This window comes from Pongo abelii, chromosome 4 (genome assembly GCF_028885655.2).
Source record: "Pongo abelii isolate AG06213 chromosome 4, NHGRI_mPonAbe1-v2.0_pri, whole genome shotgun sequence".
Classification (NCBI taxonomy): domain Eukaryota; kingdom Metazoa; phylum Chordata; class Mammalia; order Primates; family Hominidae; genus Pongo; species Pongo abelii.
In genome coordinates this window covers 11,250,689-11,271,456 of record NC_071989.2, presented here as the reverse complement: position 1 = coordinate 11,271,456, position 20,768 = coordinate 11,250,689, and the positions used below count along the sequence as shown (strand labels likewise).

Below are 20,768 nucleotides of genomic sequence, written 5' to 3'. Positions count from 1 at the left end.
TTAAAAATATTCTCCTTTTAAAAATTATCTGTTCGACTGTAATATTCTATAATTCTTAGAAATAGCTCTTTAATAAGGCCTGTTGTATTAAATGGTTTTTTAAATAATAAAAGTAGCAAATGTGTTGTGATTCTCTCCTGATGCATTTTTCACAAAAATCATCAAGAATCTATTGAGATTTCTTAGAATCAACTTTATGTCTTGTTTAATTTTTGCTCTTAGGAAGGAAAGTAGTTATCAAGATATGATTCTTCTAAACTCTAGAAACTGTGCTCCCAAAAGTGTTGTATTTTATACCAAAGTTGCAGATCTCTGCTGGATGAAGTTGCTGGGATAGGGGCAAAAGGGGTGATTAAAAACACCTAGCCAAATAATCTATATTTTGAAAGTGAAACATACAGGATTGCTTTAGTTGAAATGGTTCAAAGCTGCCGTTTCTCCTACAGTTGATCAGTTTCTAGGTATAACAACCAGTCTCTACTGAGAAGGAACAAAATCCACCTCAGTGGCATTAATAATCATCATCTCATGAATATTCATCACAGTGCTCTCAGCCTCCAGTCTTGAGGGGCGGTGTGTGTTTGTGTGAATGTGTGTGCACAGAGCAAGATAAGAGCCTACCTCCACGAATATCTACATGCGTTCATGGGCAGGAATGGGAATCCTCTGACATTTCTGCTTTTCGTCCGTGTCACGAAATCATGAACATCTGACATGATTTCTCTGGATAGGTGCTACCATATGGCAAATATACAGTACTCTGAAACCCCCTACTGAGGCATCCATTTCATAACCCCTTAAATTCTGTTATCCTTTAGCAAACGTCTGTCCCACCAGAAGAAATATAACTCCTCCAAAGCTAAAATTGTAGGCTCTTCTGAACTCCCATACCTGATTTTTTTCTATTTCACTTATTCACAACTATTTAAAAGTGTTTTTCCCTTGCTAGCATTCCCTACTTTCAGAGTGTCAGGGTCTCTAGTGAAGACTGCAGAAGGAACTGTCTCAGAAGCAATTGTAGAAGTGTAATCAATAAGGACCTGGCTAGCTCTGTCTGTTAAAATGCTCTCTGATTAATATAGTAGCATAAGTATGTCTTCGTGGTGTTTGAAAGGATATAGGCTACCACCTTTATGAAAGTACATTTGACATCCTTTGATGAAAAAGTAAATGAAGAAGCTAGACCAGTGTAGGCTCACGGGTCCCCTTTACACATCATCTGGCTGAGTTTAGGGTCTGGGTTGTGGTATCAGAGCACAGTTTGGTGAGACCAGAATGACTCCCCATCCCTGTCTATTCACACATACAGCAGCTGGACACTTGCTGCTGCTTCTGCTGCTGGCCAGGAGTGACCACATAATAGGAAGCAAAAAATGATGCCATTTGATTTAGTTTGTCATGCAGACATCTGTGACACCAGAACAGTCACAGTCATCCATATCATGATAGAAGGCTTTAGATTTAAGTATGCAAGTGTATTTACATTCTTCATTTTTCCAACAAAGCCAAGATCATTATTCACATTAAAGAAATGACTTCCTGTGCTGCTTCTGCTATGCAGCAGTTTTATCCCGGGAGCATTTGCTGACCACCTGCTTTGTGCTGGGGACAGCTAAGGAGGCTGAGAGAAGGCAGACTCTGCCCTGCAGAAACTCATGACTGAGTGGAAGAAATGGCACTCACCCGGTGAGCCCCAGCACAACAGCCTAGTGGCAATTTAGTGTTATGATCATGGCAGTACAGGAGGAAAAACTGGTGAGAAAATGACTGACAGCCAGGTGTGGTCAAAAAAGGCTTGAAGGGTCAGGTGAGATTGGGCTAAGCATAGAAATGATGCAATGGGAAAGCATCATGGAGGGCAGCAGAGGCCAGCACTCGCTACCCAGTGTTGAAAGGACTCTAGGGGAGTTTGAGATGCACCATCAATAGAGACTAGATTTTTAGATAATATTAAAGTAAGTGTTATTATTCATAAAATCTCTGTCTTCCAGGGGCCTGAAAGTTCCACTTCAGATACGTTGTTGATTCTCATATGCATCATAGCCCAACGAGCTCATGTGTAGTTAAGTCGTGAAACCAGGACTTGAGCCACATCCTGATTCTGGTTTCAGACCATCCCCACCCTACCACACAGAGAGGAAATTCAAAGTTATGGGATAGGAGACTGCTAACAGATCTGTGCTTAAAACAATAAACAACTACCACCTGCTGACGGGGCAACACTTTCCTCTCTGTTGGTTCCTTAAATTTGTTTCCAGAGAATGGCATCCATGTGGCCAACATCATTTGGCTTTTAAATGCCAGTGGTCTTCTCCCTCTCCCTTCTTTCTTACTTCAAATTCTTCCCTGCTAGGACCTACGGAGTGCGTAGCTACCTTGAACAGTGTTAGCCACTCATCCCAGTGCAAGTCTCTTGACCTCCACCTTTGATGTTCATGTAGACAACTAGAACTGTGGGTGCCTTTTTGTGTTTTAAGATAAGACTATATTTTAAGACATATTTTAGATAATAATGTTGACATTGTTTTTCTGGTACTCAGACTCCTTTCTTCTTTTGCCAATGACTTTAAGATGAGTTGATATTTTTGGTTTGCTTCTGTAGCTGTTATTTCAGGAATATATAAAGAAAATAAAACATCCAAGAAAATAAAACTCTTTTCCTAGAATACTATTTCCTAAACTAGTATAGCTTGGAAATCCAGCAGAAGGAGCATGTGGTAGGTAAAAGTAAATTCATCAGGTCATTATTGAAAATCATTACTCTTGATTTTTGTTCCTAGCAGGATTCAGACTTGTTTATGTGGTTTCAGGGTTGGGAGCCAAGGTTAAGAATTTAAGGAATTACTGTTTTTAAAGAGGTCACCTTTTCATTTTTTGGAAAAAAAAAAATCTATGAATGCAAATTATATTGCTCTTAAATGTCCAAAAGCTTATTAGAGATAAATTTAAGTCAGTAAAATCTGCCTAAGTCTTAGCCAGAACCTGACAAGCTGACACTATTCTGTCTTTAGACAATTTCATGCAGGCTTAATAGGCTCTGTCCAGTTTCTTAGGCTTTCCTCTAGGCAGTGGATATTGTACCAATATCAGTGGCTGTTCCCACTTCATGCCCCAACGCCACCCCATTCCCTACCACCTCCAGGTCCTAGACTAGTGAAGGAGGCACATTCACAGGGAGCATTCTAAAGAGAGGAGACACTTGCTTTGTCTTCTCTAGAAAGGAATGGAAAATCTTCATGGGAAGCTATATCATGTTGACATAGCAAAAATTTAAGCACATATGAAATATAAAATGAAAAGTTAATGCCCTTAGTCCTTTTTCATTTGAAATTCATTTGGGGACAAGAAATTGAATTTTTAAAAAGCAGATCTATCTGTGTGTTCCTGGAGTATCTGTCTGTCACTGAGGAAAAAGCATAGAAATGGGAAAAAAAAGTCTTAAATTTTGTTGGAGGCCTGAGTTGATAAGGATGATGGCAGCTAGACTGTGAGAGGCCAAGCGGCATGGGGAGGTGTGGTTGCAGGGGTTAGAGCTGTGGGTGATCAGAAGGGAAGGGCTTCATCTGTACACTCTGCCTCTGCTACCTCTTCCCCACCACCCCCAATCCCAGGCACACTAATACTCCCTTCTTCATTTCTTCCCCTTTGCTAGTTGTTCCTTTTGCTCCAATTCTGCCAGATTCAAGCATCCATTTTTAACAAAAAGCATTTTAAAATATGGCCCCAAACAAATGTGGCAAAATGTTAGAGAGGCTTAGGATATAAGAATAAATGAGGTGATTTTGTTAGTCTTCTCTGTTTTGTTTTATGATTAAGGAGTCCTCCAGAGAAGTGAATTTCATATAGAGTGAGATTCAGACCTTGAAATCAATTCAGTTTTGCACTCGTTGTTTCCTTGCACATCATGTGATCAAATCCATCTCTTAACCTGTGGCTGCTATAATCATCACTGTCAGCCAAAAACGTGTTGAGGGACCATGGTCTGAACGCTAACCAGGGAACATTGAGCTGGCTCCACTCTGGACAAGCTCATGTTGGCTGAAGTCACTGTGGTGTGTTGAATAAATCTTCCCCCAAAATTCTTGTCTACCCAGAACCTCAGAATGTGATCTTATTTGGAAATAGGGTCTTTGCAGATACAATTAGTTAATGAAGATCAGGTCATACTAGATAAGGGTGGGCCCTAAATCCAATGAATGGCATCTTATAAAAAGAGGACATATGCACAGAGAGACACACAGGGAAGAAGGCCTTGTGAAGACAAAGGCAGAAATTGGAGTGTTGCAGCCACAATTCAGGGATAGCTAAGAATTGCTGCAACACCAGGAGCTAGGAAGAGGCAGGGAAGGAATTTTCCCAAGAGCCTTCAGAGAGAGCACGGCCCTGCTGGCACCTTGATTTTAGATTTCTGGCCTCCAGAACTGTGGGATAATAAGTTTCGGTTGTTTTAAGCCACCCAGTTTGTGGTACTTGGTTCTGACAGCCCTAGGAATCTATTATGGTCACTCCAGTAAGAAAATAAGAGAGGGGCTGCTAAGCTAGGAAGCCAAGGAGCCGCCTGAGGATGCCGCACTGAGAAGAGGAGGAGATAGACAACTCAGAGATGCTGCCTGTCCCCAAACAGTGCCCACACACTCAAAAAACAACCCAGATCAGAGATGTTTTTCTGTTTTTCTCTGTGCACAAGGCCATTCTCCTCTGTAGCTTAGCTGCAAAACCAAACACTACCTGTAGCAGGATTGAGTTCTACAAGCCAAGATGTGGCTGTCTCAGCCAAAGAAGGTTCATATCCAACCTCTTGACTGGATGGCCATGAAATGAGGGTCTCCCCACACACGGATCTGATTTCTGTGTGTTCTGCTCTCATTTATGAGCCAACCTTTCCTTTTCCTCCCAACATTGAACTAGCTTCTGAACATTGCATGGATTTTTCTGATACTATGGACAGCCAGAAGTCATTTGAGGTTCTTACGCAGGGGATGTGACACCATATCAGTGTCATTTAAGGATGTCAACTCTAGCAGCTGTGTACAGACCTGATGCTTTGTGGATTTTCTGTGAAACATGTCTGCATTTCCCATTTAAAATATCACCGATCCATATCCTAAAGATCCCGTTGTGGCCATTATCATCATTTCAGGGTGAACTGTGGGTAAAAGCTTGCAAAGCATACTTTTTTACCTTTTAGTCTAGCAGCTAGCTCAATAAAACAAGTATGATCTGCACTCCTGTATAGTCGCATTATATTTAGTCATGGATACTTAGGACTTTATCTCCAGCTGAAGTATGTGCATAAGGCTGACTGGCTAACTTCCACAGCTCATTTCCCAGTGCCGCTGAGTCGTTTATTTATTTTTATTATTCTATTCCCACTTCAGTATCTTGTCCTAAAGGACAACAATATACAACCCTAATTTTTTCCATCTATCTTTGTGTACATAAGAATGTTATTAAGCCCGTCAAAGTGTCTGCACTGTGCCTTCGCTTATGATTATAATTAAACTCAGACCCTCAATTAGTCATTTTAACCTGTAAAATGGATGAGTGCTTGGTCCCACGGTGCCTCTAATCTAGAGTGACCTTGAGAAAAGCCCCTTCACAAAGTAATGTTAATGAGAATCACACTCTGGCTACAAAGCTCCAAGGACATTTATTTTCTGTGGTTTACTCTTGCATTAGCCACAGGTAAGAAGAGGAATTATTAATATTTTTATGTTAAGTTCAGTTGGCTGCCAATATTATTCATCTGCTGAAAAGAGTATTTTTGAGAAAGTATTTTTAAAGTGTTGTATCATGAGCCCCAAACTAGCTCATCCCAGTCTTGGCCAGGGATGAGGGGCATGTGTCAGCTGAATTCAGCACCGTTTTTTTTTTTTCTTTAGAGACGGAGTCTTGCTCTGTTGCCCAGGCTAGAGTGCAGTGATGTGATCTCGGCTCACTGCAACCTCCGCCTCTTGGGTTCAAGCAATTCTCCTGCCTCAGCCTCCCGAGTGGCTGGGACTACATACACACCACCATACCCAGCTAATTTTTGTATTTTTAGTAGAGATGGGGTTTCACCATGTTGGGCAGGCTAGTCTTGAACTCCTGACCTCAAGTGATCCTCCCACCTCAACCTCCCAAAGTGCTGGGATTATAGGCATGGCCAATGCACCCAGCCTGAATTCAGCACTCTTAATCTAGCTTCTTGAAAATGAGAAGGACTCTGTGTGGACATGGGAACAGATGAAACACACCACTTACCCCACTCCACCCCATTTTCCCACACCTGGTCCTAGAGCAGAGGAAGCTCCTGCCCAGGCAGCTTAGTCCTGATCAGTGTGTCTAGTAAAGATGTGAAGTGGTTTTATTGAGTCAGGGCTCAGCAGTGACAGTCCTCTTCAATGGGAGGGGACAGAGTTCAGTGGAGTGGGGAGGAGTAAGGTGATCTTAGGAGCTCCTCAGAAAAGACAGTTGGCTGCCCATCTCAGCAGCTCCACCAGTGACGAGGGCTCAGGTCTCCTGTGGTGCAACCCCAACACGTCCAAATCACTTCCTCCCACCCAGTCAGAAGGAGGTATGCTTTATACAGTCATGCATGGCGTAACAACAGGAACGTGTTCTGAGAAATGCATCTTGAGTCCATTTCATTCTTATGGAAACGCTGTAAACACCATAGGGTGCACTTACACAAACCTAGACGTTATAGCTTATGACACAGCCTAGGCTGTATGATATGTCTATCGCTCCTAGGTTACAGGCCTGTGTAGCACAACACTGTCCTGAATACTGTAGACAGTTGTAACACAAATGGTAAGTATGTGTCTATCTAAACATATCAATACATAGAAAAGGTAATACTTTGCACTTAGTTGCAAATAGAAGAATCCTTGGAGTTTGCAGTTGAAATTACTGCATAATATCATTAAGATAAGACAGCCTGATGCATTTAGGTCAGCATTATATGCCCCAGACTGGACAAGCTGGGATATGTTTTCCCTGATTAATGCCTCAGAAGACAATATTCCTTTTCCTTTTTTCAATATCTCCATGGCTGATCCACCTCTCTTACTAACACATTCTTTCTTTACGCATAAAAGCTTTTTACTTGAAGCTGGCTTAAAGTTTCTATCTTGTAGCCCTTGAGCTTTGTATCTGTTCGGGATGTTGCATGTGCCCTGTCTTTTCCATTAGGAAAAGTTTGAAAAAGCTTCATTTTTCGTTTCTTTCAGATGGCCTTTCTTCCCCAAAAGGAGTATCATTGTCCAAAGTTCTTCCTGGCATTTTTGTTCCCTGAAATAGTATTGGGGATAATTTCTTCCCAAACACTATTTTGTTTTCCTAAGCTAGAAAAAGTGAGAGTATAATGATTTCTCCTTGAATATAGATGATTAATATAAAATCCCCCATCATGCTATTCCCTTTTAAAGTTTTCATCACTTATTTCTGCAAAGTTTGATCTACTTAATTATGAAAATTTGCACACTCCAACTAAGACTCGTTTTAAATTATGCATCCTGTAATTTGGTTGCAAATATGGGCTTCTTTTAAAAGGACAAGCAAATATTTAATTTATCTTTTCAGTGTGAATGAATAGTCATTCTTCCTATGAAGACATGAATATTTGGATTTTTCCATTAATATGAACAAATTACTCACTTTAAAAGAAATTCAATGAAAAAGTTTAGTGAATTATCAATTGGTTAAAATGATGTTTAATAGATATTTCTATAAAACATTAGTACAGCGTATTAGCTCCCTGATAAATAAAAAGCTAGTTCATTCTTTAAATCCTTCATAACGTCTTGATATTAAAAATATAATTTTTCTTCCTGCTGCCTCCCAAATTACATTACATTGCATAAGAAGTAACTTCCCTGGAGGAGAAGCAAACAAATCTATTAACCATAAATTGAAGAAGAAAGAGCACACCAAACACTTTCATTTACTGCTTACGTACCCAGCCTCTCCAGCACTTTAACACATTGATTTTCATGCTGTTTATTCTTTCCCTTTTCAAAGTGGCATTATTTGAAAATAAATAAAATTGACATTTACCAAAGTTGGGCCAAACAACCCGTGAGTTAATACAGCTCACAGAACAAGCAGAGTCCACGTGGGGCCATGCCCCTGTTGATGAACCTTAAGTGAAAATCTCCAGCTTGTAGATGTGATCCTGTTGGAGGAAGGAAAACATCAGCAATGAGAGGCATGAAAGGCACTCAGAAGGCAGCAGTTCAGGCCGGACACGGTGGCTCACGCCTGTCATCCCAGCACTTTGAGAGGCCAAGGCGGGTGGATCACCTGAGGTCAGGAGTTCGAGACCAGCCTGGCCAACATGGTGAAACCCCATCTCTACTAAAAATACAAAAATTAGCCAGGTGTGGTGACGGGCACCTGTAATCCCAGCTACTCAGGAGTCTGAGGCAGGAGAATCACTTGAACCCAGAGGCAGAGGTTGCAGTGAGCCAAGATCATGCTACTGCACTCCAGCCTGGGCAACAAGAGCAAAACTCCCCGTCAAAAAAAAAAAAAAAAAAAAGGAGGCAGCAGTTCAGAGGCCTCACCACCTGCCACCACCTGATGTTAGCATGCAGAGCTGGATGCTATCTGTGTTGCACTGCGCATCTCCACATTCTGCTGGCCCCACATCCTCTTTTTCTTGAGTCTGGTTGGTCCTTAATTAACCAAGAATATTTGAAATAAAATTTAGTTTCCCTCTAGTTGACCAAGACTGTTTCAAGTAAGTGAGTAGAAAAGTCTCCATGTGCCATTCTATGCTCTCTGGCCCCCTTTCCTAGGATAATGACTTTGTCCTGTCACTGTGCAGGCCAGTGGAGAAGTCCACCGGATTTACTCAGGGATGTTTGACAATCACTGCGGGGTCGGGGGGGTGGGTGGAGGCTCAGTGGGAGATCTGGTTCCCTGGTTTCTTTTCCATTGCCCTGTGCAGCTGTGCTGTGGAAGAGTGAGAGGTGGGGTCTCTGAACACTGACTCAACGGTAGTGTGGGGGTCTCGTAGGAAGCAGAGGTGCCTTTGGGGTGAGCAGAGAGAATTAGCACTTGACTTCCCGCACAGCCTCGTGGGGCCCCTGTCTGCCTCTCTGGGATGGGATCTTCATCGCGTCACAGAAAGCCGATTTCTTATTCTGGAAACAGAATTGAGAAGCAATTGAAAGTAAAAGTCATTACTCCTTAAGTCGTGTTAGTTCTTGTTCTAAACTGACAGAAGCTTCTAGAAGTACCCACTACAAAATTTTCTGAAGCAGGGAAAAGCTAAAGGGAAGACAGCCCTGTCCAGGTTTCATGCTTGGTCAACATGTTCTTACCTCCAACAGGTTTAACCGAAGAAGCAATATTTTGTGATAATATGTGTGAATGGGCTGATAGCCTTCCACGCTGGCTTTTTAGGACCTTGGGCTCTTCCTCTGTGTCATACACTCATTTTCAGTTTTTCAGTCTGCTACATAAAAGGACAGACCGCCAGGACTTCAGACTAGCCCTGCGTCCTTCACTGTCATTCCGCAGAGGTACAAATACATCATCGTTCCCCATTAACAAGCAGTAAACTGGCAAGGAAGATGTTGTACCGGTGGTGCACTGACTGGAGCTAATGAATCCCAACAGCTAATTACACTTCTCTTACGGTAACTTATTACCAGAAAGTAGCTGCATTAGCACAAAGATTGTATGTGAGAATGGCCGTGCCCAGGAAGAGGCCAGCTGATTAATCATCCCCCATAATTCTCCATAATAGTCCTGTCTGGACTTCCGTGTCCAGACCATTGTTCTTCCCAGGGTTACATGGTGCCTGCCCTTATTTTGGAACAACAGTGTAATTGCTAATTGTGGACTAATTTATATAAACACATGAGGGTTCTGCCAAAGGAAAGCATCACCGTGATGGGTACTTACTGCTCACGGAGCTATTTTGCACAAGTTAGAGTCAGGTGGTTGGAGGAAATGAAGCTTACTGCAAAAAATAATGGTTTCAGGTAAGCAGAAGCATCATGTCCTTTTGAGGCCTGCCAGGAGGCGTGGTGTGTGGCCTGTCGCATTGCTCAGAATCTGATGGGGCTTGAAGGGCAGCGTTTCTCCTTAACGTGCACGGAAGCAGCGCTGAGTTTCTTCCCAGAACACAAAGGAGCTTTACTGATTTCTCCTCTGCAGGCAGCACTGGCTACCACACATGATTAAATGTCATTTGTCCTTGACCCCTGTCACTCCTAAGCAGCTGAAATAGATTAAGAGTCAGATGAAGCAGAGCATCCTCTGCCAGCTCCTGCGGTAACAGGCTCACAAAGGAACCAATGCCAGGGCTTATTATGATTTCCCAGAGAGCATTCCTGTTTGGGGGGAAATCATTGAATCAGAATAGCCTCCTGTTTCCTCTCAAGCACTCAGCCGGGATCCCCAGAGCTAACACAGAGGCCTTGGGAAGGTAGAGCTGCCTGTCTGAGCAGCTTCCCATTCCCATGGGGACAGAAGGGGACGGCAGCCCAGAAAGACAGCACCAAAGCACCACGAGGCAGGGACGCTGCTGGAGAGAGGACTCCCCTCACTTCTCACCTCACTGGGCCTGGAAGCTCCCTCCACTGTCTTTAAAACTTACTGAGCTATGAAGACTTTAATTCAGGTGAAGACAAAGGCCAAGGAGTGCCATAGACCACCAAGCCCAGATGCACTTGCCTGCAGGCAGATCAAACTAGCAGCAGACACGGGCCCTTCCACCCAGCAACACCTTCTGTTATGACCAGATTATGACCCTCCACATCCCAGGCATTTCCTCCCCTATCCTTTCTATCCCTTTCATTCAAACTAACTCAGAATAAATTTACATAACATCAAATTAACCATTTAAAAGTGAACAACTCAGCAGCATTTAGTACGTTCAAAGTGTGTTGAAAATGACATCTACCTAGTTCCAAAATGTTTTCATCACCCTAAAAGAAAACCCCATATTCATTAAGCAGTTACTCCCCTTGTGCCTTGCCAAGGGCCTGGCAATTACCAGTCTGTGCTCTTTCTCTATGAATCTATCTCTTCTGCATATTTCCTATAAATAGGATCCTACAATAGATGGCTTTTATGACTGGCTTCCTTCACTTAGCATGATGTGTTCAAGGTTCATCATTGTTGTAGCATGTTTTAGAACTTCATTCCTTTATGTGGCTGAATAATATTCGCCTGCATGGATATAGCACATTTTGTGTATCCACTTATCCATTGATGGACAAGTAAGCTATGTTCACTCTTCAGCTATTGTATTTGTTTATGTACCCATTTCAATTCTTTTGGGTATATACCTAGGAGCAGAACTGATGGATTGTATGGTAACTCTGTATCACTTTTTGAAAACTGCCAACTGCTTTTCACAGCTCTTCCTTTTTTTTTTCTGTATGTTCACCTCCATTACATTATCTGGGCCTATTCTTCTCTTTTTCTCACATTACCTTCCTTTTATGTTGTCGCCTCATTCTGAAAAAGTTTTTTTTTTTCAACTGCTGAATTATTATGGCCATCTGTCTTTGTATCACTCTTCTTGAGTCCTTAGGAGAAAGGCTCTACACAGATTTCACCATTTTATTTTAAGCATCTGAGAACTGGTATCAGCCCGTCTCAGCTGACCCTCCACCTCCCAGGCATTTCCTCCCCTATCCTTTCTATCCCTTTCATTCAAACTAATTCAGAATAAATTTACATAACATCAAATTAACCATTTAAAAGTGAACAACTCAGCAGCATTTAGTACGTTCAAAGTGTGGTGAAAATGACATCTACCTAATTCCAAAATATTTTCATCACCCCAAAAGAAAACCCCATATTTATTAAGCAGTTACTCAGCTATGTGTGGACATAGCTGGCCTGGGCCTGCAAGTCTCCAGCCTCGTGTGGGGCCCCTCTGCTCTTCATTCACCATGTTTGCGATACTAGCCTCTTTTCTGTTGTTCTATACGTTGAGGTCTTTTCTACCTCAGGACCTTTACATGTGACTACCAGCACCTGGAGGACTTTCCACCTTTGTATCCCCGCTTAAATGTCTCTTGTTGTAAGAGACCCTCCTTGACACGTCCATTCCGTATATATTCGGCCTTCTCTATGGCCTTGTGAAAGCATTCTGGGCTTTTGATCCGGAACTTCTCGCAATTTGGAGGGATATTCTTGCCTGTGTGCTTGGGTATTTAAGGCCTGTCACTTCACAAGCAACATTCTCACGTACATGACGATCATGTCTTTGATCAGTATCAGTTTTGTCTTTCCCCACAACAACATCTGGCACCTTGTAGATCTCAAATAAATAGCTCCTACCTGAATGAATGAGTGAATGACTGAATTGATGAATGGCCCTTCTTTTTCTGCTGTGCCAGCTGCCTAATAACTGTCCTGTACTAATCAGCACCAAGCAAGGAACCTTTTCACTCTCCTGGTTGTTTGTAAAATCTTCCCAGTTGGAGAGATAACTAACTTCACATTTATCATTCCCAGTTTCCACATGTTGAGATTAATTTCTTGGGTAGAGCCACCTAACTGCTCGTTTTCCAGTGTGTGTGTTGCTGATAATTCTGCTAAATGAAACCACCGCATCAATTAGTTTTATCAAACAGCAGAATATCTTTTCCTTTGGGTGGCCTCACTGACCTGCTTAGTACATTTTGTCCTCACGATGTGCTCATGTTGCCCTTGGTTTTTGTGATTCTGAATTCCTCAACCACCTCATCTAAAGGAAGCCATTAGACTGTGCTTATCAGCACCGTTAAGAAATCAATAAATAATATCACTCTAGTGCTTTGTGGACAAAATAACTCTTTAATACCTCTAATCATCACGTAATTCTCAGGACAGCATCATAAATGATATGTCATGTCTTTTTTTTCCAATTTTAAATAAGAAAAAACTGAAGCTTGGAGAGGTTTAGCAGTTTACCCTGGAGCCCTTGGTAGAAAGCCACAAACCAAGATTCAAAGCTGGGCTTTCCGAATCTGGACGGAATGCTTTTCCCATGATGCTGCTGCCTTGGAGTCAGCCTGTCAGCACTGAACTCTGCAGCCAGTCTGCTCCCTCCCCTAGATAATTGGAGCAGCCTTAGCCATCTCATCCTCTCCTTGTTGGCCAAGTGTTAAATCAATAGCTTAGATAAAATGGATCACATCTCTTATTGCGCGCAAACATATCTTAAATTTCTAGTATGTGCCCAGGACTTTGCTAGGCACCATAGGAACAAAGATGAGGAAGACGTGACAGTTGTGGTTTAACAGAAGAGGAGGAAATCTGAACTGTGGTAATCATGGAGATACTTAGTGTCATTAAAACAGTCCATGCCAAACTGCTGGACAGCTCCTGGGGAGGGAACCATGGACTCCACCTGAAGAACTCTGGGAACCCACCCCAGAGTCTGTCCGGGGGAAGAAGGAGAGTTTGCTGGTGAAGGCGCAGAGAGATGCTCCAGGCCAGAAGATCCACCTGTAGGAGGAAGATGATGCATGTCTGGGGACAGACAGGTGGCTCAGTGTGGCCAGCCAGGGCGTGGTTGGTAGGGAGGGACAGACAGGGGAAAGGCCTATTGGGAGCTGATTGTTAAGACTGTCTGTGAAGGAGCATCATTTGGAGGAGGTGTCTTGATTTTCGTAGACCACGTGGAACCATGGAAGTGTGATTGGAAGAGACACGGGGCTCCTCTTGCTATACAAATGCAGCCATTCCCACAGGGTGGAGAGAGGATTAGAGAGGTGGGGCAGGGACAAGGAGGAGAAGACGGTGGAGCTGGCAGAAGGATAAGAGGACCCATGATAGCACTGGCCCCATTTGCAGATCCTGACTGTACCCTAGGTGTTGCTCTAGGAACCTCAGTTAGTTGCCACTGTCTTTGAGATGAGTGTGATATGGACAGGCGTAAAATCCAAGCTCAGAGGAGCAGACATACTCATCTGCATCTGAATAGAAACCACAGGTTGTGTAATCTTGGGCCACTGAGGTAGCCTCTCTGAGCCTCAGTTTCTCCATCTGTAAAGAGGGATTGGCCAGTCATGTAGGGCTGGGACAGGGTGAGGCAAGGGAGGCTGAGCTATGCAGGGCCAGATCCCACCTTTAGTTTAAATTTTTGGTAATATTTTCATCCTGGATTTTTTTGCTTTGATTTAGATGAAAAAACATTGCATTAAAATATTCTTCGGCACAACAACGTGAATGTACTTGCCCTACTGAACATTTAAAAATGGTTAAGATGATAATTTTGTATAATATATATTTTATTATAAAAATTTATACATTGTTTATCATAATTAGTAAGTTATTTTAGCACCCCCTTAAATGTTGCACTGAGGTGACAGCCTCACATTCCTCACCCAAATCCTGGCCCTGCAGTCATGCACATAAATTGCTTGGCATAGGGTCTGACCAATCGGAAACTGATGGCTGCTGGCTCTAGACCACTGTCTCTGCTGAGGCAGCCATTGTGCAATTGTAATGAGTCTTGGGAGCTGTTGAGAACGACAAGGGGAGAGTCAGGGGCTGAGCACTGGGTCCCCTTATGCATCTTGGGCATAGCATCCTACACACATCTATTTCCTTAGGAAAATTTGTCCACCAACAGGAGCTAGGAACCTCACTCAGTAAAACAACATTTGTCTCCTAGATCATCTCAGCTTGGGTGGAGGCCCTTCCTCCAGAAAAGGGGTGAGAGGGCGGTCCCTTGAGAGAAATACAGCTTCTTCCCACCAACTCAAAGGATACCTGTTGTCCCCTAAGACCTCATTCTCTGCCTCCATTTCTGTGGACCAAAAGGTAGACCCCCAAGGCCTTGACACCTCCTCTGTTGGTGGCCACAGTAACCCTTACCCTGACTCACTCAGCCCTTTGTGCCCCAGGAGACAAGGAGAGCATGTGATGGATCCTCAGGGGAAGCGCAGGTGAGTCCAAGTGGGGAGACCAGGCTCTGGCTGGGCAGCCTGCAGGTGGACCAGAGGCAGTGGGAGCTCAAGCCACTTCCCAAACCTTCCTGAGCTCCCCGACCCTCTGTTGCCTCCCTGATGCCTCCTTGATGCCTCTTTAAAATCCATATGTTAGGACTCAGGGGCCCAGTAAATGCATCCTTTTCTTCTCCCAAGTTTAGGACTAATTGAAAAATAAGACAATGAAAACAGACAAATGGAAATTAAATAGTCTGTTTACTGGTGACAACACTGGGCTGACAGCATGGCTTTCTAACCTGCCAAATGGCAGGCTAAGGATCTGCTCATAGAAACCCCTAGCTGGTGTAGACCTGGGGACTGCCCCTATGGAAAACCTGGGATTTGAAAAGCTGACAAACCCACCCAACATCACTGCCTCCCACAGTCCCTGGTGCTGTATTATAGCTCAGCTCCAACAAGTGCAAAATCTCAGCCAATGCCAGAGCTTCATCACCCACCAGTCAAACAATTCACTCTCCTTATTAGGGGCTGTTTTGGGTAAAATTATACCTCCCTCCAAAATTCACATTTTGCAGTCCTAACCCCAACTACTGAAGAATGTGACCTTATTTGGAAATAGGTTCATTGCTGATAAAGTTAGTTTGGATGAATTCATTAGGATGGGCTCCAATCCAATGTGAGTGGTCATTACAAAAATGGGAATTTTGGACACAAAGACACACACTCACAGGGAGAACATCCACGTGAAGATGAAGGCAGAGATCAGGGTCCTGCTTCTACAAGCCAATAGAGCATCAAAGACTGTCAGCAAACCACCAGAAGCTAAGAGAGAGGCACAGAACAGAGTTTTTTTTCAAAACCCTCGGAAAGAACCAACCCTGCAGACACCTTGATCTTGAACTGTGAAACAATACATTTCTGTTGCTTAAGCCACCCAGCTTGTGGTAATGTTTTATAGTAGCTCTAGCAAACTAGTACAGGGGTGCAAGTGTATAAGAAGGGTAGGGGAAGTCGTGGAGAGTTTCTTAGGAAAATAAAGCTAGGAAAAGAGGTTCACCTTTCCCAGAGCTAATGGGGTATTAGCTGAATAATAGGATAGCCCTCTGTGCATGACATTAGGTGCTTTACGTGTATTGTTCTTATTTTCTCTTTGTTAAATAGGTTCCTCTGCTCTTTACTCGGGCACATATGCCTGAGTGAGCAGAAGTCAAGGGGGAAAGAGGAAGTAGGACTGGCCTCCGCATGCATCACACAGTGCCTCATCTAATCCTTCTAAAACATCAGCCCACTTTATAGATGAATAAACTGAGGGTATGATGTTAAGTGTGTTGCCCAAGACCAGTTGGCTAATAAAAGAGTTTTAATTTGACACCAAACCTTTTCCAGTACCACAGCCTGTCTCATGGAGAATAAAATACTTCTGTTTCTTACAAGTGAACTATAAAAATGAGGACCTACCAAGGTAGGGGTATGGAAGTATTCCTGGTGTGTTCCTCTCACAGTTCACACAGAGAACAGTGGCTTTTCTCCCTGGCTCTTCTCCCTGGCTCGTCAAGAATCCCCCTTGCATTCAACTTCACACTCTCTTGCTTGACATTCCTTTAACATGTTTGAGATAAGAATGTTATCTGATCTGTTTCTAATTTCTCTGTGGAATAGGGTTAAAGAAGAACCAGGCACTAGGAATCTGCTCTCTTGCTGGCTTTTAATTTTATTTGCTTTCCGTGGCTACAGTACATTAGTATTGGCATCGTTTAGTCCTTCTGTCTCCTTTTCATTTGAGCAAGTTATCATCTATTTGACAGGTGTCTTAGTCCATTTTATGTGCTATAACAGAATACCACAGTCTGGGTAATTTATAAAGAATAGAGATTTGTTTCTTACCTATCTGGAGGCTGGGAAGTACAAGGTCAGGGGGCTGGCATATGGTGAGGGCCTTCTTGCTGCATCATGGTTGAGGGCAGAAGGTGGAAGGGCAAGAGAGAGCCAGAGGGTGAGTGGGGGCCAGGCTCAGTTTTATAACAAACTCACTCTTGCAATAAGGAACCCACTCCCATAAAAATGTTAATCCATTGAAAGCCCTCAGGATCTAATCACCTCCTCAGGCTCCCACTTCTCAACACTGTTACATTGGGATTGAGTTTCCAACACATGAATTTGGAGAACACCTTCAAACTATAGCAACAGGCAAAGAAATCAATCACAAGCAGCCATTCATATTCATTTGCAGACCAAAATTGGCCATAGATGAAGATGCAGAACCTTTGAGGGCTGTCTGCTGCCAACCTGGGCTCCTGAGTGCAGACACAGCTGGCCTAGGGCATCTGTCTGTTTTCTCCTATCCCTAAAGAGTTTTTTCTCCCTTTGCCAGCTTGCACGGCTGCCTGTTCTTCTCACAGCTGGCTTTCTTGCATATCCAAACTTAACCGTTCAAAGGCAATATTTATTAGATCTATAACTATTCTTAGAATAACTAAGCATCCCCAAAGGATATTTTTACTGAAGACACCTTCCAAAGACTGGAGCCTCTAACTTCTAGCTTTGGCTCCTTTATTCACCAAGAGCCATCAAGAGGGTACTCTGGGCACATAGAAAACAGGTAAAGCCAATCACTAAGCATGCAATTGTCACTAATTACTCTGACCTTTTCTATTATTGTGTTCACCAACAATTTACAAAATAAAAAAAAATGACAGTCTAATATGATTTTAAAAAGTAATCAAACAGCTGGGCATGATGTCTCATGCCTGTAATCCCAGCACTTTGGGAGGCCAAGACAAAAGGATTGCTTGAGTCCAAGAGCTCAAGACCAGCCCAGGCAACATAGGGAGACCCTGTCTCTACAAAAAATAAAAAATTAGTTGGGTTCAGTGGCATGCACCTGTAGTTCCAGCTACTTGGAAGTCTCAGGTCAGAGGATCGCTTGAGCCTGGGAAGTGGAGGCTGCATTGAGCCCTGATTATGCCACTGCATTCCAGCCTGGGCAACAGAATGAGACCCTGTCTCAAAAAAATAAAAATAAAAATAATTTTTAAAGCAATCAGACAATACAAAAGGAATAAAAATCATATTAGTAATTCTCTCTTACCTTCCAACCCAGAGCCAAACCAGTTAATTATTCTCCATATATATTTATAGAAATTATTTTTTTAATAAATCTAGTATATAACAACTTAAATATGTGTACATTTTCTCTCCAATACTATACACAGATGGCTTCGCCTATATATTGGATGAGCTTTTGGTAAAGACTGTGTTTTCCCAGATCCTTGTTTCCATTGCACATCCTGAATGGCCTCAGTAACTGTTTTGTAGCTGGGGGGTGAATGGGCTCTCCTCTGTCCTCTCTTCCCGTGTGCTTGACATCACAGAAGGAACTGGTAGCACTGGTAAATATAGACACAGATGTCTTCTCAATAGGAGTTGTAGAGAATCATTATTAGATTGTTACAGGTAAGCTTGAACTTTATTAGCAGACATAGTGTTTGAAAACAGCTTCAGCACTTGGCTTGTAAAAACCATCGTTTCAATGTGATCAGATAGCATTGCATTCCAATTAATCAATAGAAGACCAATAAATTGACCAGATAATGTTTTTACCTGTTTTTCCTTTTGAGATAAAATTATTAAAAGAAGAGCCTAGGAGTACTTTGAGGACAGTCTTGTGAATACACTTCCTGAACCTGTTCCTTTGCCCTGGACAGGTTGAAGGAGGCAGGAGATTGTCATGTTTTCTTTGGGTACCAATGTGTGCCCAACTGTGACGAAAAAATAGTCTGACCTTCAGTGGTAGGCCAGACCCCCAATGATGTCCATGTGCTAATCACCAAAAACCGATGAAGACCTTAAATTACATGGCAAGGGAAAATTAAGGTTGCAGATGGAATTAAGGTTGCTAACACCTGACCTTAAAATAGGGAGATTATGCTGGATTATTTGCATGGATCCTTATAATCTCAAGGATTCTTACATGTGAAAGAGGGAGGCAGAAGAGTGTCAGAGTGATGCCACATAAGAAAGTCTCCACTGGCTCTGAAGACAGAGGAAGCAGCCATGAGCCAAAGCATGCAGATAGAAGCTGGGAAAGGCAGGGAAACAGGTTTTCCCCTGGAGCCTCCAGAAGGAACACAGCCAACACCTTGATTTCACCCTGTGGGCCCATTGCTGACTTCTGTTCTCCAGATTTATAAGAATAAATCGGCAGTTTATGCCCCTAAGTTTGTGTTAATTTGTTACAACAGCAGGAGGAACCTAGCAGATGCCTTCAGGCAGCTGTTGCATTCCTGTGGAGCACCAGGAAGCCACACTGCCAGGCAGGTCTGCAAGCACTCAACACTCAGGGAGCAGAGGTGCACGGGCAGCTGGCCAGCAGGACACGAGGTCTAGCAGCAAACAGATGGAAAAAGGGATTTGTTTTTCTTTCTCCCTTTCAACCCAGGCTCTTCTATCATCCAAGATTCCATAAACATCACACCCATGGTGATGCAGTAGTTACCCCAGGGAGGTGAGCAAAGATTCAAGTAAGACAGGGATTCATCAGCTGGTCCAGTTCTAGGTGTGAGAAAACAAATGTGAAATGAAATCCAGCCACTGTCAGTGTGCTTTCACACAGTCCTGAACTCTAACACGCAGTATGCTGGGATGCAGACAGCCTTCTTGGGTAACAAGATGCTTTCTCCCTCTTTTGGTAGTTATGGTTTCCAGATCAAAAATGGTTTCAGGCCAGGTGTGGTCACTCATGCCTGTAATCCCAGCACTTTGGGAGGCCGAGGTGAGCGGATCACTTGAGGCCAGGAGTTCGAGACCAGCCTGGGCAACATGGCAAAACACTGTCTCTACTAAAAATATAAAAATTAGCCTGGCATGGTGGTGTGCAGCTGTAATCCCAGCTACTCAGGGGGCTGAAGCACGGGAATCACTTGAATCCCGGAGGCAGAGGTTGCAGTGAGCTGAGATCGTGCCATTTTACTCCAGCCTCAGAAAAGAAAAGAAAAAAAGTTTCCTTTTACTCTGTGACTCCTCTGAAGACAGGGAAAGAAAACTCAGTGCCAGCTTCTTGGGGAGATGATTCCAATGCTTTAGTTCTGTGTGGACATGCAGGAAGGAACCTCCTCATGACTAATCAATGCGGCGGTACCACTTCATTCACTCCCCACTGGAGACATGTACAGAGCAGAGCTGTCATGACCTAAATTATAAGCCAAGACACCAACCTTGGTCCTGTTGTGTAGCTCCTAGCAAAGCTAACTTTTCTAGGAAAAATAATTAATCAGTAACTACAAATAGAACAGAATCTGGACCACCCATTAAATCTGTGTGATGTAACAAGGTTTAGAATATTGAGCCGAACTCACACCAATCATAGACCCGACAAGGTATCAAGCTTTTCTAATAATATCAAAGACACAGGTAACCACAGGGCACAAGTTGGGCAGGGAGAGGATGGCACCACCAGTGCCACTACCAGGTCCTTCCTGCTGTGTCAGGACACGCACTGACCCAGTTCAACACGTGTCCTCGCAGAATGGTGTGCACTTACAACACTTCCAAATAGGGAGCCTGGGATTGACAGAATAGTGGCCCCCAAAGATGTCTACATCCTAATCCCAGCAACCTGAGACTGTTACCTGGCAAAAAACACTTTGCAGACATGAATAGGGTTAAGAACCATGAGAAGGGGAGATTGTTGTGATTTTTCCAACAGGCCCAGTCTAATCACATGAGCCCTTAAAAGCAGAGAATGTTCTTTGGCTGGAGTCAGGGAGATGCAGCAGAATGAGAGATCATGGCTGGCTTTGAGGATTGGAGAAAGGAGGCCACACGCCAAGAAATACACACAGTTGCTAGAAGCTGGGAAAGATCCTCAGCTGACAACCAGTC

At 43.2% G+C, this 20,768-nt stretch overlaps 1 protein-coding gene across 5 annotated transcripts in view; it reads left to right on the top strand.

Annotated features, from left to right (window-relative positions):
• Nucleotides 1–20,768, top strand: part of CTNND2 (catenin delta 2) — a 948,913-nt gene that overhangs the window by 762,687 nt on the left and 165,458 nt on the right. The gene's annotated exons all lie outside the window — the stretch shown is intronic.